Source organism: Macaca fascicularis, chromosome 2, assembly GCF_037993035.2.
Source record: "Macaca fascicularis isolate 582-1 chromosome 2, T2T-MFA8v1.1".
In the NCBI taxonomy this organism is placed as follows: domain Eukaryota; kingdom Metazoa; phylum Chordata; class Mammalia; order Primates; family Cercopithecidae; genus Macaca; species Macaca fascicularis.
Window position 1 is genome coordinate 58,577,100 of NC_088376.1, and position 17,781 is coordinate 58,594,880.

Below are 17,781 nucleotides of genomic sequence, written 5' to 3' on the forward strand. Positions count from 1 at the left end.
ACAAGAACAGAAAAACAAACACTGCATGTTCTCACTCATAAGTGGGAGGTGAACAATGAGAACACATGGACACAGTGGGGAGGGGGCATCACAAAAAAAAAAAGGAAAGATGATTAATATCTGACAGTCACCTCAGAAGCCCCCAATGTCAGAAACACAGGACACTGGAAGGCTGTCTCATATATGACACTGGTAGGTCAATGAAATAAGATATATCTTTCAATTTCAATCACTATAGTCTATACAATTTTAAACACATAAGTACTCCCATATAACTAACTCAGTCCTCTGAGAAGCCATTCCAGAGTAAAATTCCACACTTCTTCTAACGTGGGCAAAGACAGAAACCCTAATGGAAAAAGATGATAAGTTTAACTACATGCAAAAATACCTATATAAACCATTCAAAACGATAGGCTAGGAGAACATATCTACAAGAATATCTAATAAACAAAGGTTTAATATCCATTACATAAAGCGTTCCTGCAAGTCAATAAAAAAGACAGTTCAATTAAAACACAGGCAAAAGGTAATGAAAAGACAGTTCACAGAAGTAACCAATAAAAACGAGGAAAGAAATACCCTTACTCATGGTTAAAAACTTAAAAGAGTAAATAATATTTCATATTATATGCAAAATTTTCATGTTAAAAAGCCATTGTGGATGAAGTTAGGAGGCTAATAACAAGATTACGAATTAGCAACATTATTTGAATCAACTCGGCAATATCTATCTAAATTTAAAACAAACACGCATTTTGACCTTGCAATCATAATACGAAGGATTTATCCTGTAGAGATACTGACATAATGAAGCAAAGATATCCACACAGTTAATTGCAGCTACATGGCTCTTCACTGCCACCCAAGTGATTCTCTTGCCTCAGCCTCCAGAGTAGCTGGGATTACAGGCACCCACCACCACACCTGGCTAATTTTGTAATTTTAGTAGAGTCGGGATTTCACCATGTTGGCCAGGCTGGTCTCAAACTCCTGACCTCAAGTTATCCACCCACTTCGGGCTCCCAAAGTGCTGGGATTACAGGCGTGAGCCACCACACCCGGCCTTAAGACACATTTTTATGTGAACAAAAAAGTTATGAAATGACAGATAGAACATGATTCTATTTGAGTTATTTCATGTATACACATAAATATATGCTATACAAAAAGAGGTTCAGGGATACACTACCCTAAAGTATGGCACATTGGCCTTTGAGGAAATAGCAGAAGCAGGAAGGACTCTATGACCTCTCCCACGCTTCTCCCCTGAAGCAGGCCATAAAAGAATTACTGACATTCCTCTAACATAGGATGTGAGACTTTCATTCCAAAGGTGCCTTTCCTATGCCCAGAAAAAAAAACAAAAAGACACAGAGACACCAAGAGGTGCCTTGCCCTTGCTAAGTTCCCCTCAGTTTACCACTATTTGATCATATCCTTTTGCCATTCCATCATACTTCTGCCCAACTGTACATAAAAATACACAGGTTTCCCCATGTGGGTCTTCATCTCTTTTTTTTTTTTTTTTTTGAGGTGGCGGAGGAGGTTCTTCATTCTGAAGGCTCCTGTGTCATATAAAACTTATATTAAGTAAATTTGTATGCTTTTCTCTTTTTAATTTGTATTTTGTTATAGGAGTCTCAGCTATGAGCTTAGTGGTGGGTAAGGAAAGATATATTTTCTCTTCTACAATAGGCTTGGAACTTTCTAGAATTTGTGGAAAGGAAAATGGTAATTAAAAAGAAAGGGATGAAAGTAATTCCCACCTTAAAACCTTGTTGAGGCATTTTCTTGTCTTTGCCATGAGCAAATATTGTTTTGAAAGTGTTAAAACATATATATGGGAGATGTTATATTCACTTTAAAATTCCATATAATTTGCAAGAACTAGCGAAAGAAAATCATCACCACTGCAACTCTGCCAACTGCAAGCCCAATAAAGCAAAAGAACACTGAACAACCTGGATTTAAATCCTGGAGTCACTTCTCAGTCACATTACCTTCTTGTCTAGTTACTTAGTTAACTCTGAGCCAGTTTCTTCACATTTTAAGAGAATCGTGGTAAAGATTAAATGAAATAGCATGTAGAGTGTCTTGCTCAATTTTCCATACACATTAGGTTTTCAACAAATACTTGTTTCTTTCCTTTTTTTCTGAATGACATCAGAGCTCAGAAAATGCAGCAGTTCAAAGTAGTGGTAGTTTCTCAGTTATCTGAAATTCTACAGCAGGACAATAAAACTGCTTCCAAATGTTGAAGGAATTTGCGTTTCTACACCACCCTAAGCAATGTGCCTAATCCCATGGCATTAATTCCAATCCACACACAGGTAACTCCAAATGTAAATCTCAAACCCCATCCTTTGCCTTCAGTTCCAGACTTGCTCGTATAACTGCTGAATGCCAAGCACTGGGGTATCTAATAAGATCTTAAACATCACATAAATCTTAAACTTGCTTTTCTTCAGCCTCTCCGTCTCAGTAAATTGTTCCAGTATCCCCTCATTATTTAAGATCCAAGCCAAGGATTCATCATTGTTTCCTTTCTCCATCCTTCACAAAGTCTTGACTCTCCATTTGCGATAACCCGCATCTACCACTTGTCTCCATCAATCTGGTGATCCCCTTTCTCAATGTCACAGCCAATATGCTATTTTTAAATGGTCAATTAGCTGTTTTAAATACTCCAGCAACCTCCCACTGGGAATGTAATTAGTCTCACACTCCTTGCCAGGGGCCTGCGTGGTCTCTTTCCAGCCTCTCCCTCCTGCCCTTCTTCCCATAGATCACTAGACTGCACAGTTCCCCAGCACACTTTGCACTCGCTGTACTGGCTGTTTCTTTTCCCTAGAATACTTGCTCCTCAGCTATGTGTATGCTTTACTCCTTTTTTACATTCAGGTGAAGATTAAGTAATTTAAAGGGGCAAGTCCTGTCCACCTAATCTAAAGCAGCCTCCTAATTAACCACCATTAACAGTCATTTTCTTCATTTCCTGTCACTGTTCACTAAAATGTAAGCTCCATAAAGACAGAAATGTTTTTATCATCCCATGATTTTCTGTGCCTAGACAGTGACTGCATATATTTTTGTTCATTGGACTAATGAATTGGTGGTTCGATGAACAGATCTTAAAGGAGATCCCCAACTGTTGTTGGTTGTCTTTAAAAAAATTAAAGAGTATTTTAAGAATAAAAGCAGAGACTGATTTGTGGTTATCTCAGAGCCAGTGAATTTTAGCATTTAAAGCTAAGAGCTGATGAAGAACCAATACAAATGGTGAAAAATGATAATGGTTAGCTTAGATATTAATCAATGTGTTGTTATCTGTGCTAATACCAAAGAATGTGATTTGAAAGTGTTTTATTAGATCAATCAGAGTATAGTAGAGTCACCCAGCTGGTTGCAAACTTATCCAGTTAAAATATCTTCCAGAACTTCAAGTTTCAAAATAGATAAACTTCCTAAATCAGGTCTTTGGGCTGCCTGCGAGAATTTGCCGTATTTTAGGCTCCTCCAGTTTTCTGAGAATTAACCCTTCCTTTGGCATATACCATCTACATTTTCTTCTTTCTGACTCCGGCACTGTAGTTAATCACACAAAGGTGAGGCTCTTAACACTAAATCTGTATATTTGTATATGTTACGAGAAATGGAGAAAAGACTTTGTACAAAAATGGCAGCAAGTATGGTTGTTTCTGGCTTAGAGGGTTAAGGATAATTCATATTCTTCTTTATTCTCTTCCTTGTTTTCCAGTAAACAAGTAACATTTTACAAACAATTCAGTTTTAAAAAACTTCTTAAACTAGTACCTAATATCCTATGCACCCATAAGGCATAAGAACTAAAAAAGAGACTTGAAAATTTAAAGACAGACAGTAAACTGCTTTCACATGATTGAAGAAAATTTTGGAATTTAAGATATTCTTTTGTGGCTCATCATAGAAACCAGTTCTAATTTTTAATTTTTTAGGGAAAAATTTATTATTCTTAAAAGTTATTTATCTAACCCTAAAATTCTGATCCAAATTTATTATTAAAAATCAAACTGGTCCACATTTAAGTCACCTTTGCCTGACTTACAGCCACAGCAATGCATCAAGGGAACACAATTCTGGGTATTTTGGTAATTTCACAAGACCACAGGAGTAGACTCAGAGTAGATACTTGGCAAATAATAAAATACAAGCCTTAAATATGAGATGGCGCTCTTGCATATTACTGATTATATTATTAATGCTAACATCACTAGGATCCTAGTGTAATGCTAGGATCACTGCCAAGTTTAAGTATACTGTATTTAAATATGATGCATGCACTTGAAGCAGTAGAACCTCAATACAACAAAAAGCATTGAGGCAGCAGTACTTGTCAACATCCGGGAGATGTACAAGCTTTGCCTGGACTCCAGCTCTCCCTGCCCTGGGTCACTACAACATTCAGTACAGGAATGAACAATGTATAGAACTGTTATCCTGCAAGGCTGCTTCCCTAAAGGACTGTTCACACGGGAAAATTATGTCGCAATCTGCATGCTATTTTGAATTTTTGTAACTGATTCAGCACTCCAATTGCTGGTAAGTACCGTAATCAGAAATCCTTTTCCTCCCACAGAACAAGAACAATTCAAACATCAGTTTATCCCCACAATCCAGATCTGAAAAATAAAAAAGCAACAACTAGACCTACATCTTCTTTAAATCTAAAGAAACATTTGCTCTGTGCAAGACAGTGCTATTCTAATGATAGAGGAAACTTCTGATGAATAATGCAGAAGCATCTGTGGACATTTAGGCACTAGTGGCCATTTAAATGCTTTTTCCCTAGGTGAAAAAGTGACCACAAGGACTCCTTTTTTTTTTTTTTTTTTTTTGTCTTGAAGCACTTGACTCAGAAACATAGAAATAGTCAAGATTGGTTTAACTGAAATCACACTTCTGACGAGTATGTATCCTTTCTTTTGTTCCAGAAATGTGAGGATCCAAGGTTTTAAACCTAAGCCAGTCTGGCCAGCTTGACTTATCCAGGACATCTTTCAGTAGTTTCACAGTGGCCATCAGCTCTGTCAGACACCGGACATGGCTTGAAAGGGCCATGTCAGCAAGTGATCATTACTGTGTCTGAAAAGAGCTGTGCTTAATGGCTGAAATATTCCAGCTACCAAAAAGCTGCAAGTGGAAAATCCATAAAATCAGCTGATTTGTAGTCACAGAATACCCTATTCTATTCCTACCCACTTTCACACACACTACTCCCTATATCTCCATCTCAACAAAAAAGTCATGTTTTCTTTAAATCAATTACCATGCTTTAATCCAGAATTTGGAATTATTCAGGGAAACCAAATCAAGTATCTATTACCTTCTAGAGCCATCATCATATCCATGAACAAATCAGCTGTAAAGCAGTTTATCTTTGGGGATTAAATACTTTCCAGTCCAAAATGCAGCTTTTAAAATGCAAATTTGCCTTCTCTTCTATATTGAGATGACTAGGCCTATGTCGATTTAACTGTGTCTCTATAAAGCCATGCAAATGTAGGCACTTTAAAATGACTGCTCACAAAAAAATTGTTAAGAGCTCTGCTTAAACAAAAATCTTGCAAATGAAAAAGCAATTCGTCATACAATTTTTTAAATGGTGGTGAGGGGGTGTTCTTAAAGTTATATCCTGATTTATGGAAATCTTTTATTAATAAACTGAAGAGGATGATCTGCACACAATCTGTAATATCACTATTATGAATGCTCACGGCAGTTACATTAGAGAAGTAATCCTCATTTGAATTTCTGATATTAGTAAAAAGCGCACTTCCAACTTGCCAAATTCCCAGGCTATGCTGATCTCCAAAGCCTATCCCACTTAGACACACACACCCATATCAAAATTCTTTTCTGGGCCGGGCGCGGTGGCTCAAGCCTGTAATCCCAGCACTTTGGGAGGCCGAGACGGGCGGATCACGAGATCAGGAGATCGAGACCATCCTGGCTGACACGGTGAAACCCCGTCTCTACTAAAAAATACAAAAATCTAGCCGGGCGAGGTGGCGAGCACCTGTAGTCCAAGCTACTCAGGAGGCTGAGGCAGGAGAATGGCGTGAACCCGGGAGGCGGAGGTTGCAGTGAGCTGAGATCCGGCCACTGCAGTCCAGCCTGGGTAACAGAGCGAGACTCCGTCTCAAAAAAAAAAAAATTCTTTTCTGAAAAAGAAAAATCACTTTCCCTTCTACTGCCCACATTGCCAATGAGGGCAGTGGTCAACCATAACGTATTTCCAGATTTTTCCTTCCCTGAGTATGAAGAACTCAAGTTTTTCTCTTTTTACCATGATAAGTCCTATTGCAGGGGCTGGAGGGGAGATAGTCAGGAGATGTTTTAGATCAGGAGGAGGGTCACCCTGGAGTGGAGAAAGTGGGCTACAGTTCCCATTGCTGAGGGCACCAAGAGCTACCTACTGGTTAGATCCCCACCTTGTCAAATGTATCATAGTCCAAGCATGGAGATGCTCTAAGAGACTATGCAGTTTCGATGTCATAATCTTATTTTGATTATTGTATTTAGAATAATATATCTGCTTCTGCACTGGTAATACGCTCCTCGAAACAGTTTAGTTTTATTCACAAAAACAAAAAACTACTCTCCCCTGTTTCCTTCACTGTTTTTATCAGTACTTACTACATAACATCGCGTGTACACATACACACACACACACACACACACAAACACACCTACTTGCTTCATTATTCTGTCTCTCCTGCTGGAATATAAGTTTCATGAGGGTAAGAATTTTTACATGCTTTTATTACTGCTATATCTCCCATACCTGCCAGTGTTTGGCAAGAGGTAAATGGTAAGTAGTTGATGAATAAGTCAAAAGATAAATTATGGCAGAAGCTCCATGGTGGGCCAGGCGCGCTGGCCCATGCCTATAATGCCAGCACTTTGGGAGGTTGAGGGGGGCGGATCACTTGAGCCCAGGAGTTCGAGACCAGCCTAGCCAACATGGCCATCCCCATCTCTACTAAACTACAAAAATTAGCCGGGTATGGTGGTGCATGCCTGTAATCCCAGCTACACAGGAGGCTGAGGCACGAGAACCACTTGAACCCAGCAGGCAGAGTTTGCAATGAGCCACACCACAGTACTCCTCTCTGGACGACAGAGTGAGACACTGTCTCAAAACACAAACAAACAAAACAACTCCATGGCGAAGCATTCCTGACTCCATCTCTTTTTTTTTAACTTAAAGATATTATAGGCTGCAATCCATGTCTCCTCTAAATTCCTTTGAGTAATAACTAAGCCTAAAGCAGGCTCCCTACTGCTTGCCATCCATGGGTGCCAAGAAAACTTGCATTTCAAAATCAAGTTAATTTAACCGTTAAAATAATTTCATGTATCCTTCCAAAATAATCACCCTAATTTCTTCAAGTCAAAACAACTCAGAAAATAAGATGTTCGTGACCAAAAAGGACTGTCAGAGCCTGGCCTTCATAGCCCCTCCAACCAAGAAACAGCAGATGAAAAAAGCCTCTTTTCCCCCCAAATCAATAGCATTGCCCTTCCCATTTTCCCCAGAGGCCTCACCGTGGTGAGTGGGACTGAAACCTTGGGGCTTCAGGTCACCATGACCAACAGAGGGCAATGGGGCTGGTTGCTGAGCACTTACAGCACAGTGGGGACTAAATGAAGACTGAAGGATCCACCCCATAAGGGGGCCAGAGGTTCGCTCACTGTCTAGAACACCTGGCTGAGGCCTGGCTCTGGGCAGCAGAGGCTGGAGAAATCTGTTTCTTTCAGAACTGCTGCTTAAGTAATCAGGGCCCAGGAGGCATGAAAAAGTAAACCCAGCCCCTCTACCAAAAGCCAAGCCAGGCCTCATGCCAGAAAGCTCACAGAAAGAAAGATCATAGAAAGAAAGGGAGAACTAGGGGCAGAGAAAGGTGTTCAGGGACCAGCTATGTTTTTAAAGTTGTATTTCTTTAAATGACAGAGTGGCGCACTGGATACCCGAGTGATTCCTATACTACTTTTTGACTTGTCTATACAGTTGTAATGCTCCATATGGCAAGAGTGGTTTATGGGTAACAGTGTGAACTATGAAGGCTGTGGGTCTTAGCAAAGGTACTTAACTTCCGTGGACTGGACTCACTTCCTTCATCTGTAACTGGGCATGATAATGTTATCTGTTTGATGGGACTGTGGTGAGGATTCAATGAATTAATGTAAGAAAAGTGCTGAGGACAATCTCTGACACATAATAATGGCAGACTCAACATGTCATTCATTTCTTCATTAAAAAAAAAAAAAAAAAAACTAAAATCTCTCAGCTCTATTGCCAGCTACACTCACTCATATGACCTCATTTAGCCCCCATCTCTTTTTCCTTTCCATCTACTTGTCACAAACTCCAGCACCCAAAATGCCTAGTGAAAGTTCTTTTTATACCCATAGGTACTTCTCAAGCCCTGCAGCTTGTATCTTCCTCCATCTGAGCATCTCAGTAAACTTTCAAGACTGAAAGCAGAGCACTAAGGAATTAAAAAAGACTGTGCAACCCCTCAGTCACAGCCTCCAATGGTTACTGATAATCCATAACCTACAGCCTGCTCTGAGAGGACTGTGCACATCGTGCACTTGCTTCAACACTCAAAACAAGATTCAGAGTTGATTTAACCTACCCCTGCCGAAGGTTACAAACATCCCATATCTCAAAACAAAGGCAGTCTTTGCAGCTGCAGTACACCTTATTTTTGTGACATATGCTGCTTTTTAAACATTTGGCTTGCCAAGCAAATCCTACAGAGATCAGTTCATTCCTTCTAGTAGTCTTTTTGCTTGCAAGGCTAAGAGCTGCTATCTGATGAAAAGCCATGCCTCGGGGTAGAGCATTGCATGGGAAATTGATTCTTAAACATCTAATTAATTACTGTGTTTCCTTAAAAATTGAACTCCTTATTAAAATATCATATATGCTTTGAATGATTGCAAATTACTGTTTAGATGCTTTTGGCTGCAAATAAGAGAATGACAAATTGCTTAAAAGATAAAGAATTTTTTAAATCCCATATAAGAAATTTGGAAGGCAGTAAAATTAGTTTATTTAGCAATTCAATAATTCATTGAAAATCCAAGTTTCTTCCATCTTTCTACTCTAATCATCATAAACTCATAGATTAACAGATGGCTGTAGCAGCTCCAGGCATCATATCCTCAAATCATTTCATTGTACCTTTTTTAAGAGGAAAGAAAACTTTTTCAAAAGTGCCCCAACTTCCCCAACTTCCCTCACATCTCATTGGCCAGCATTGTGTCACTTGTTCCTACCTATACCAATCACTCAGCAGGAAACTGGAATAACCAATCTGATCAAGATTCACCCAGGACTAGGCAGATAACCTACACTTCCCTGGAATAGGATTAACCTATTGAGGCTCTGTTAAACAAAAAAAAAAGAGAAAATATAGTGAATGTTTTGTTGTTGTTGTTGTTATTGTTGTTGTTAGGGAAAAAAGTAAATACAGCAAATTTAAATCAAGATATCATTTTGGGAAAATTTTTAAATGGAAGCTTCAAGGTACTATTTAACTTTTTCAACTCCAACTAAGTAACTAGATTTTGTGGACCAGGCGCGGTGGCTCACACCTGTAATCCCAGCACTTTGGGATGCTGAAGCGGGTGGATCACCTGACGTCAGGAGTTCAAGACTAGCTGGCTAACATGGAGAAACCCTGTTTCTACTAAAAATACAAAAGAATAGCCGGGCGTGGTGGTTCACACCTCTAATCCCAGCTACTCAGGAGACTGAGGCAGGAAAATGGCTTGAACCCGGGAGGTGGAGGTTGCAGTGAGCTGAGATTACGCCATTGCACCCCAGCTTGGGCAACGAGAGTGGAACTCCGTCTCAAAAAAAAAAAAAATTAGATTTTTTGTCTCAGTGTGATCCCATGCCAGTCTGCAAACTGTTTGTGATGAGCACAAAATGAGGTAAGTATGCTTATCTCACATAAGTATAGATATATTGAAAAAAATTAGATACTTTTATAACAATTCGATAGTCTAATTTTATATCTGTTAAATCTAATAAAACTTTAGAGCTTTTTTTTTATGTCTTGGTTTTTTACTGTTAGTAATTGATTTTTATTGTAGTCCACAAAATTATCAGTTTGTAATGAACTGGAGATTGGAACAACAACAAAACAGTCATTCACTAGAGATAGATCGTGCTATCCAACTTATCTAATTTTTGTGTAAATTGTATACTTTTAGAACAGCTTAAAGCTCAGCAGTTTTCCCCCCCAAACTGATTGGACCATAAGACTTTGAGAGCTAAAGATACAGTCTGAACATTGTAAACTATACCTGGATGCAGAAATTATATTTAAAAATAAAACTGACTAGGATAAATTAATGAGCCCTCAGTCAGAGGTCCGTTTCCCTGTGGACTACTCAGTTCCAGAAGAGGCTAAACCCTTAACTTTGGCCAGCCCCTGGGCACAACATAAAGTAAAAAGGAATTAGAAAGTTCTGTATTACTTTGGCCAGGCTGGCATTATTAGAAAAACATGGTAGGTCCTGTCCTAATAAAAGATGAGAAAAGTCCTAAGGATGAGCAAAATAAAATGCCATGCAGACAAGGATCCATATCTGTAGATAAGGAATTGATTCCAAGTTCATATTTTTGTTCCTCAAAATGGGAAAATATTACCTACATTCAATTAGCACTTTTGCCCTTTTGCTATGGAAAATGTGTTTTGTGATTAGTCCCTTTCATTTTTATTTCCTCAGACAACAAATTAATTCTTATACTTCTCTATAGAGGACAGGACAAACTTGTAGTTAATATTGAAGATTAGGAAATGACCTTAGCCACAATTATCATACATCAATAACACATTTCCAAAACCCAAGAAAGAACCTCTCACCTACTTTAGTATGTTTACTCAGTGGATTTAAAGTAACCTTTCAAATCACCAACTGCAAAGACAACATTCCACCTCAAAATGTATTCAAATTGGACTCTTGAATTGTACTTTTATGGAATTAACCTACCATCTTCTTATGAAAAAGTCACCTGACATCCCTGGGTGCACTAGCCAGTACACAAAGGAAGCAAGGGGTTCAACAGTTAGGAGGACAGTTTGCACACGATCTGCACATGTTTATCATCAAATCAAAGCTTGATGAAGATTGATGATGGCATTTGTTGATGGGTTATGCTTTCTTCCCCTTATTTATTTCACAATGGTTATCATGGCAAAGCTCTCCAAATGATGTTTTTGAGTGTTCAATTTTAAGAATGCAAGTTCAAGTATGCTTTCTTCCTCACTACAAAAGAATATGATTTCAAATATTCAACAAATTGGTTTACCTAATGGTCTCTTTGTAGGGGTCTCCCACTATCCTGCTACCCACTATCACCCCAATAAATACTCTAGTGATATAACCCCTTCAACAGTTACCATCATTGAACTTTATAAACATAACACCATATACCTTCAACCATGTACATGTTCCCAACCAGTTTCCACAAAGAGCTAAATTTAAGCCTGCTATAAGAGAGAATCGAAATTTGGTGTGCTTTCTTTTAGACTCTGCTACATAGACTTTAAACATGCAGAAGAGCTGACTTTGCCAACAAAGCTCATCCTTCTTTTTTCCGAAGCAGCCAGCTGTGACTTCATTTTGGATTTAGGCTATGATTTTTCTGATTTTTCTCTTTGCATGTGAATGTTTATTTGTGAAGTCTTGAACTTCATGCTACTTCCAACTCTAGAAATGATTTGGGCAAGCTGCCATGTTTATAATCTTAAAGCCTCCAGCTTCCCAGATAATACAAACTCTCTCTTGTTATTTAATGAATGTCAAACTCATAACGTCATGCAACGTTGCTGTTGGAAGATTTCTATTTTTCCAACGTGTCTATTCTCCTAGTTACTCCTAACTAGAATGAGTAAACCTGAATAAATCGGAGACATCTTTACAGGCAAATGATTAAAGGGTGTGACTGCCTGCCATAATATTGGAACAAGATCCGGGGGAAAATATTAATGAATAAAGGATTATAACCCTGGACAAGCAAGCTAATGCAGCTTAAATACATAACAGTTTCCCCAAAAACTAAATTGGATTTTATACTACATATAATTATATTCCATGCATCTCTGTATTATAGCACCTTAAACAATGTAGATAACTAGTAAATATTGGTTAAACAAATGAGTGAATGAAAAAAATCTACAAGATATACCACCTTGTTGGAAAGATAGGTTCTTGGCTGCCTTAAGTTTCCCATAAATAAACCAGGGGCCAGGGGTGGTGCTCACACCTGTAATGCCAGCACTTTGGGAGGCCAATGCAGGAAGATCACTTGAGTCCAGGAGTTCAAGACCAGCCTGGGCAAAATGGTGAAACCTCGTCTCCACAAAAAATAAAAAATACTTAGCGTGGAGTGGTGGTGCAAGTTTATGGTCCCACCTACAGAGGAGGCTTAGGCAGGAGGATCACTTGGGCCCAGGAGGTTAAGGCTGCGGTGAGCCACGATCATGTCACTGCATTCCAACCTGGGCTACAGAGCAAAACCCTGTCTCAAAAAATAAATAAATAAACAATGTATATGGCAATCACAGTCCTTGGTACCAAAGACCAAACTCCAAGCCTATCTGAAGACATCTGATGTTACAGTCATTGGAAAATGAAAGGGGAAGGAGGGGGCTAAGGGGAGCAACAAAAGGTTGACTGTGTTTTCTTCTGGCAGTGTTCTTTCACAGCCAGTACTGTGCCTGTGGCCATCTCCCAGGCTCAGGAGATCACCTGGGGAGCCTATCTTACTCTAGCCCGTCAGATTCACTTTCCCAGGAACTGGAAGTAGAACTTTGATATGGTTTGCATTTGTGTCCCTGACTAAATCTCAGGTCAAACTGTAATCCCTAGTGTTGGAGGAGGGGCCTGGTGGGAAGTGGCTGAGTCACGGGGGTGGATACCCCCACTGCTGTTCTCAGGATAGTGAGTGAGTTCTCATGAGATGTGGTTGTTTAAAAATGTGTGGTACCTCCCGCTTCTCTTTCTTTTTTTTTTGTGGGGGGGGTACCAAATTTCTTTATTTGAAGGAAGGGTACAAATCAAAGAACTTAAGTGGATGTTTTGGTACAACTTATAGAAAAGGTAAAGGAAACCCCAACACATGCATGCACTACCTTGGTGACCAGGGAAGTCACCCCATGGCTATGGGGAAATTAGCCTGAGGCTTAGCTTTCATTATCACTGTCTCCCAGGGTGTGCTTGTCAAAGAGATACTCTGCCAAGCCAGATTCGGGTGCTCCCATCTTGCACAAGTTGGTCACATGGTCACCCAATTCTTTGATGGCTTTCACCTGCTCATTCAGGTAATGCGTCTCAATGAAATCACACAGATGGGGGTCATTTTTGTCAGTGGCCAGTTTGTGCAGTTCCAGTAGTGACGGATTCACATTTCTTTCCAAATGTAACGCACACTCCATCGCATTCAGCCCGCTCTCCCAGTAGTCATAGTCTGGTTTCTTGATATCCTGAAGGAAGATTCGGCCACCTCCTTGGTTCTGCAGCTTCATCAGTTTCTCAGCATGTTCCCTTTCCTCATGAGATTGGTGAAGAAAGTATTTGGCAAAGTTCTTCAAAGCCACATCATCACGGTCAAAGTAGTAAGACATGGACAGGTAAAGGTAGGAAGCGTAGCGCTCCAGGTTGATCTGGCGGTTGCTGGCGGCCTCTGAGTCCTGGTGGTAGTTCTGGCGCACCTGCGAGGTGGACGCGGTGGTCATGGCGGAGGCTAAGGACAGGCGGCGGCGGCGGCGGTGGCCGCGCGGTGCTGGAGCGGCGGGCTGCGGGGACCTTGGGGCCGTCCGAGGGCGCGGTGAAAAGGTGAGGGAGGGCTGGCTATGGGCGGCCGGCCGAGATGGGGGACGGGGGACGAGCGCCGGGTTCCGTCCCAGCACTGTTGAAGCAGGAAACCCCGACGACTCTCAGTGAAGAACGTCTGGCCCCGCTTCTCTTTCTTCCGCCTGCTGCAGCCATGTAAGACATGTCTCCTTCTTCTTTGCCTTCTGTCGTGATTGTAAGTTTTCTGAGGCCTCCTCTGCCATACTTCCTGTACAGCCTGCAGAACTGTGAGTCTATACATTACCCAGTCTCAGGTACTCCTTTATAGCAATGTGAGAACGGACTTACACAAATGTCTATCTCTGCTGATCACTTCCGGGAAAGACATCTAAACCAGGGAGCTACAGGGTGGCCATTTCCAAGCATGCCAAAGCAGAGAAAGTCTACAGAGAAAGAGAATGAGGCAGATGGCAGGGAGAGTTGCGGGGATCAGAGCTGGACAGGAAGGCCTGCCTGTGCTCCCAGCTCACATCTTGTGAAGCGTGGTCATCCTTGAGTTGCTTGAGATGACTCAGTATCCAAGATGTCTGGGTGATAAAATGGCAGGGTGGAAGAAAAACTAAAATGGGAGTGAGTGAATGTAATAATAGTATAGACTTCCTTTGAGGGCTCTGTGAGCCACTGAAGGGTTTTAAGCAGAGTGACCCATGTTGGGATACGCACGTTTACAATCAGCCCCGACTGGCTGAAAGTAGAGACTGGGTTAGAATGGAGGAAGATTGCAATTAGGAGGCTTTTGTGGTCGTTTAACAGCCTATGGTCCCAGGGAAGTATCTGTTGCTCACATGTAATGCTGCCTACTAGCATAATTTAAACACACAGGCTATTTCTCTTCAAAAGGGCATATTTTATGTTACATCTCTAACCATTACATGAAAACTCATTCTTTGTCACCCAGCATCAGTGAATTATTAGATTATTGGCCCAAAACCTCCATAATTATATAATGTACATTAGGACTAGAAGTTAAGTCACCAGAGAGTTTCCAATATTTAATAGTGCCATATTTCACAACTGCCCAGGGAGAATATCAGTCTACTACTCTGTTAGCATGGTATCCAACATTGCTTCCTTAATGTTGTAGATCCTTTCCTAAGCCTGTCAAAGCAAATTTCAAGAAATGAATTCATAACATAACATTTGTGGTAGCAGATATTTTGCTAATTTCACAAAATTTTCTAAATCCTTTAAGGTTTGGGACTCGCTACACTTCTGATTATAACTGAATATTAAGCTAGCTAAAGAGAGGTAAAGTGCAAATTAGGTACTGAAATGGTGACTGTCATGGCTCTGCAATAAGAAAGAATTTAGCTTTCTACAATTACTTGAGCCCTATAGCTTCCATGTCACCTGGAATACATGTTTAAAACTGACTTTCAACGAAAAAAGAAAAAGCACAAAAACAAACTCCTTTTAAGATTGTTTCACTGGCCCTAGTATTTACCATTTTTTTAAATTAAAAATCTTGAGAATTCAAGTTTTCCTACAACTTGTCTTTATAGATTTTTGTCTTAGACTTAAGTGGGCATAAGTGTTATACTACCTCATGTTTCTCTCTGTATGATAAGCCCAAATATTCCTTAACTGTGCTTGATCTACTTTGTGGTCAAAATATGGGGGATAGGAGAGAGGTCCTCATCAAAACTTAAGATTAGCAAAAGCTGAGGAATTTTATCAACACCAGACCTGTCATACAAGAAATATTACGTAAAGGGAGTTCTTCAATCTGCAAGAAAAGGATGTTAACAAGCAAGAAGAAATCATCTGAAAATTAGTAGAACTTGAATGTTCCTAACACAAAGAAATGACTTATGTTTAAGGTGACGAATATCCAAGTACCCTAATTTGATCATTACACATTGCATGCCTGTCTCAAAATATCACATAAATACGTACAACTGTTATGTACCTAAACAAATTTTTAAAAATAATTTTTTTTAACTTTTTTTAACTTTTTAAAATCTCAAGTTTAGGGCACCTGGATTCTGTCAGTTGAAAACTTATACTAAAGCCTCAAAAAAAACCCAAAGGTTTTTCTGGCAGCGAAGTTATTAAACAGGGTCAGAAAGTAATCCTGTTTAATCAGTCAAAAACCTAAATAAGACCACTAATGCTAAGATTCACCAGCTGCAGAAGGTTGGCATACTAAAAAATGGATCAAGAGTAATTTTTCCCAGCTGTAAGAATAGTGAAGGCATTAATACAATAATAAAAAAAGAATAGCTAAATCTGCCTAGCATTTAGTAGATACTCACAATGTAGTATTCACAGTGCTTTGCATGCTTGGAGTCATTTAATAATCAAAACAACCCTATGAGGTATGTGCTATTATGATCCCTATATTATAACAGAAGTTACCAAGGCATAAATAAGCTAAGTAACTTCCCCAAGGTCACACAACCTATAAGTGGTAGAGTAAGATTTCAGCATTCACATTCTGAACTACTTCCCAAGGCCCAGATGTTACTTTAAATTAAAAATCACTACATTATATAGCACAATGAAAGTAGAAAGCAAAACCCAACTCAGGATAAATTGCAGGCTCTCCTGCACTGTCTCCGCCATCACCTTCATTGAAAGAAGTTTAAGGGGCTCCACTTGTGATTGTTAATTTTATGGGTCAACTTGACTGGGCCACAGGATGCCAAGATACCTAATTAAACATTATTTGTGGGTGTGTCTGTGAGGGTAGTTCCAAAAGAGGTTAGCATTTGAATTGGTAGATAGAGTAAAGCAGATTGCGCTCTCCAATGTGTATGGGCATCATCCAATCTGTGGAGGGCCCAAATAGAACAAAAAGGCAGAGGAAGGTTGAACTGGCCCTTTCTGCCTCAATGCTTGAGCTGAAACATCGGCATTCTCCCACCCTTGGACTGGGATTTACACCATTGATGTGCCTGGTTTTCAGGCCTTCAGGCTTGGACTGGAATTTACCACCAGCTTTCCTGGGGCTCCAGCTTGCAGAGAGCAGAGGATGGGACTTTTCAGCCTGCACAATTGTGTGAGCCAATTCTTTAAATCTCTCTCTCTCTCTCTGTCTCTCTCTCTCTCGCTCTCTCTCTCTCTATATATATATATATATATAATATATATATACATAAAGTCGTCCCACAGTATCCATGGATGATTGTTTCCAGGACTTCCTGAGGATAATCTTTGGGGATTCTCAAGGCCCTGATATAAAATGATATAGTATTTACATATAACCTATGTACCAGCCTCCCATATATATATATATATATATATATATATATTTTTTTTTTTTTTACATATGCACAACGTGCAGGTTTGTTACATATGTATACTTGTGCCATGTTGGTGTGCTGCACCCATCAACTCATCAGCACCCATCAACTCGTCATTTACATCAGGTATAACTCCCAATGCCATCCCTCCCATATATTTTGAATTATCTCAAGGTCACTTATAAAACCTAATGTAAATAGTTGTTGTACTGTATTGTTTAGGGAATAATGACAAGAAAAAACTCTGTATATGTATAATACATATGCAATTGTTTAAAGTATTTTCAATCCACAGTTGGTTGAATCCATGGATGTGGAACCCATGGACACAGAGGATTGGCTATATATAAATCTCATTTTTATCTCGTATGTATATATACAGATTATACACACACACACATAGGCAGACATACAGTCATACATCACTTAACAACAAGGATATATCCTGAGGAATGTGGTGTTATGTGATTTCATCCTTGTATGAACATCATAGAGTGTATGTACACAAACCTAGATGGTATAGCCTGCTCCATACCTAGGCTATATGTATAGCTTACTGCTCCTTGGCTACAAACCAGTACAGCATGTTACTGAACTAAATACTATAGACAACTGT

General features: G+C 39.7%; 1 protein-coding gene and 1 pseudogene across 1 annotated transcript in view; both read right to left on the reverse strand.

The window, feature by feature from the left end:
• PLCH1 (phospholipase C eta 1) overlaps nt 1-17,781 on the reverse strand; it is a 254,453-nt gene that overhangs the window by 132,943 nt on the left and 103,729 nt on the right. The window lies entirely within an intron of this gene.
• Nucleotides 13,067-14,022, reverse strand: LOC135969653 (ferritin heavy chain pseudogene; annotated as a pseudogene).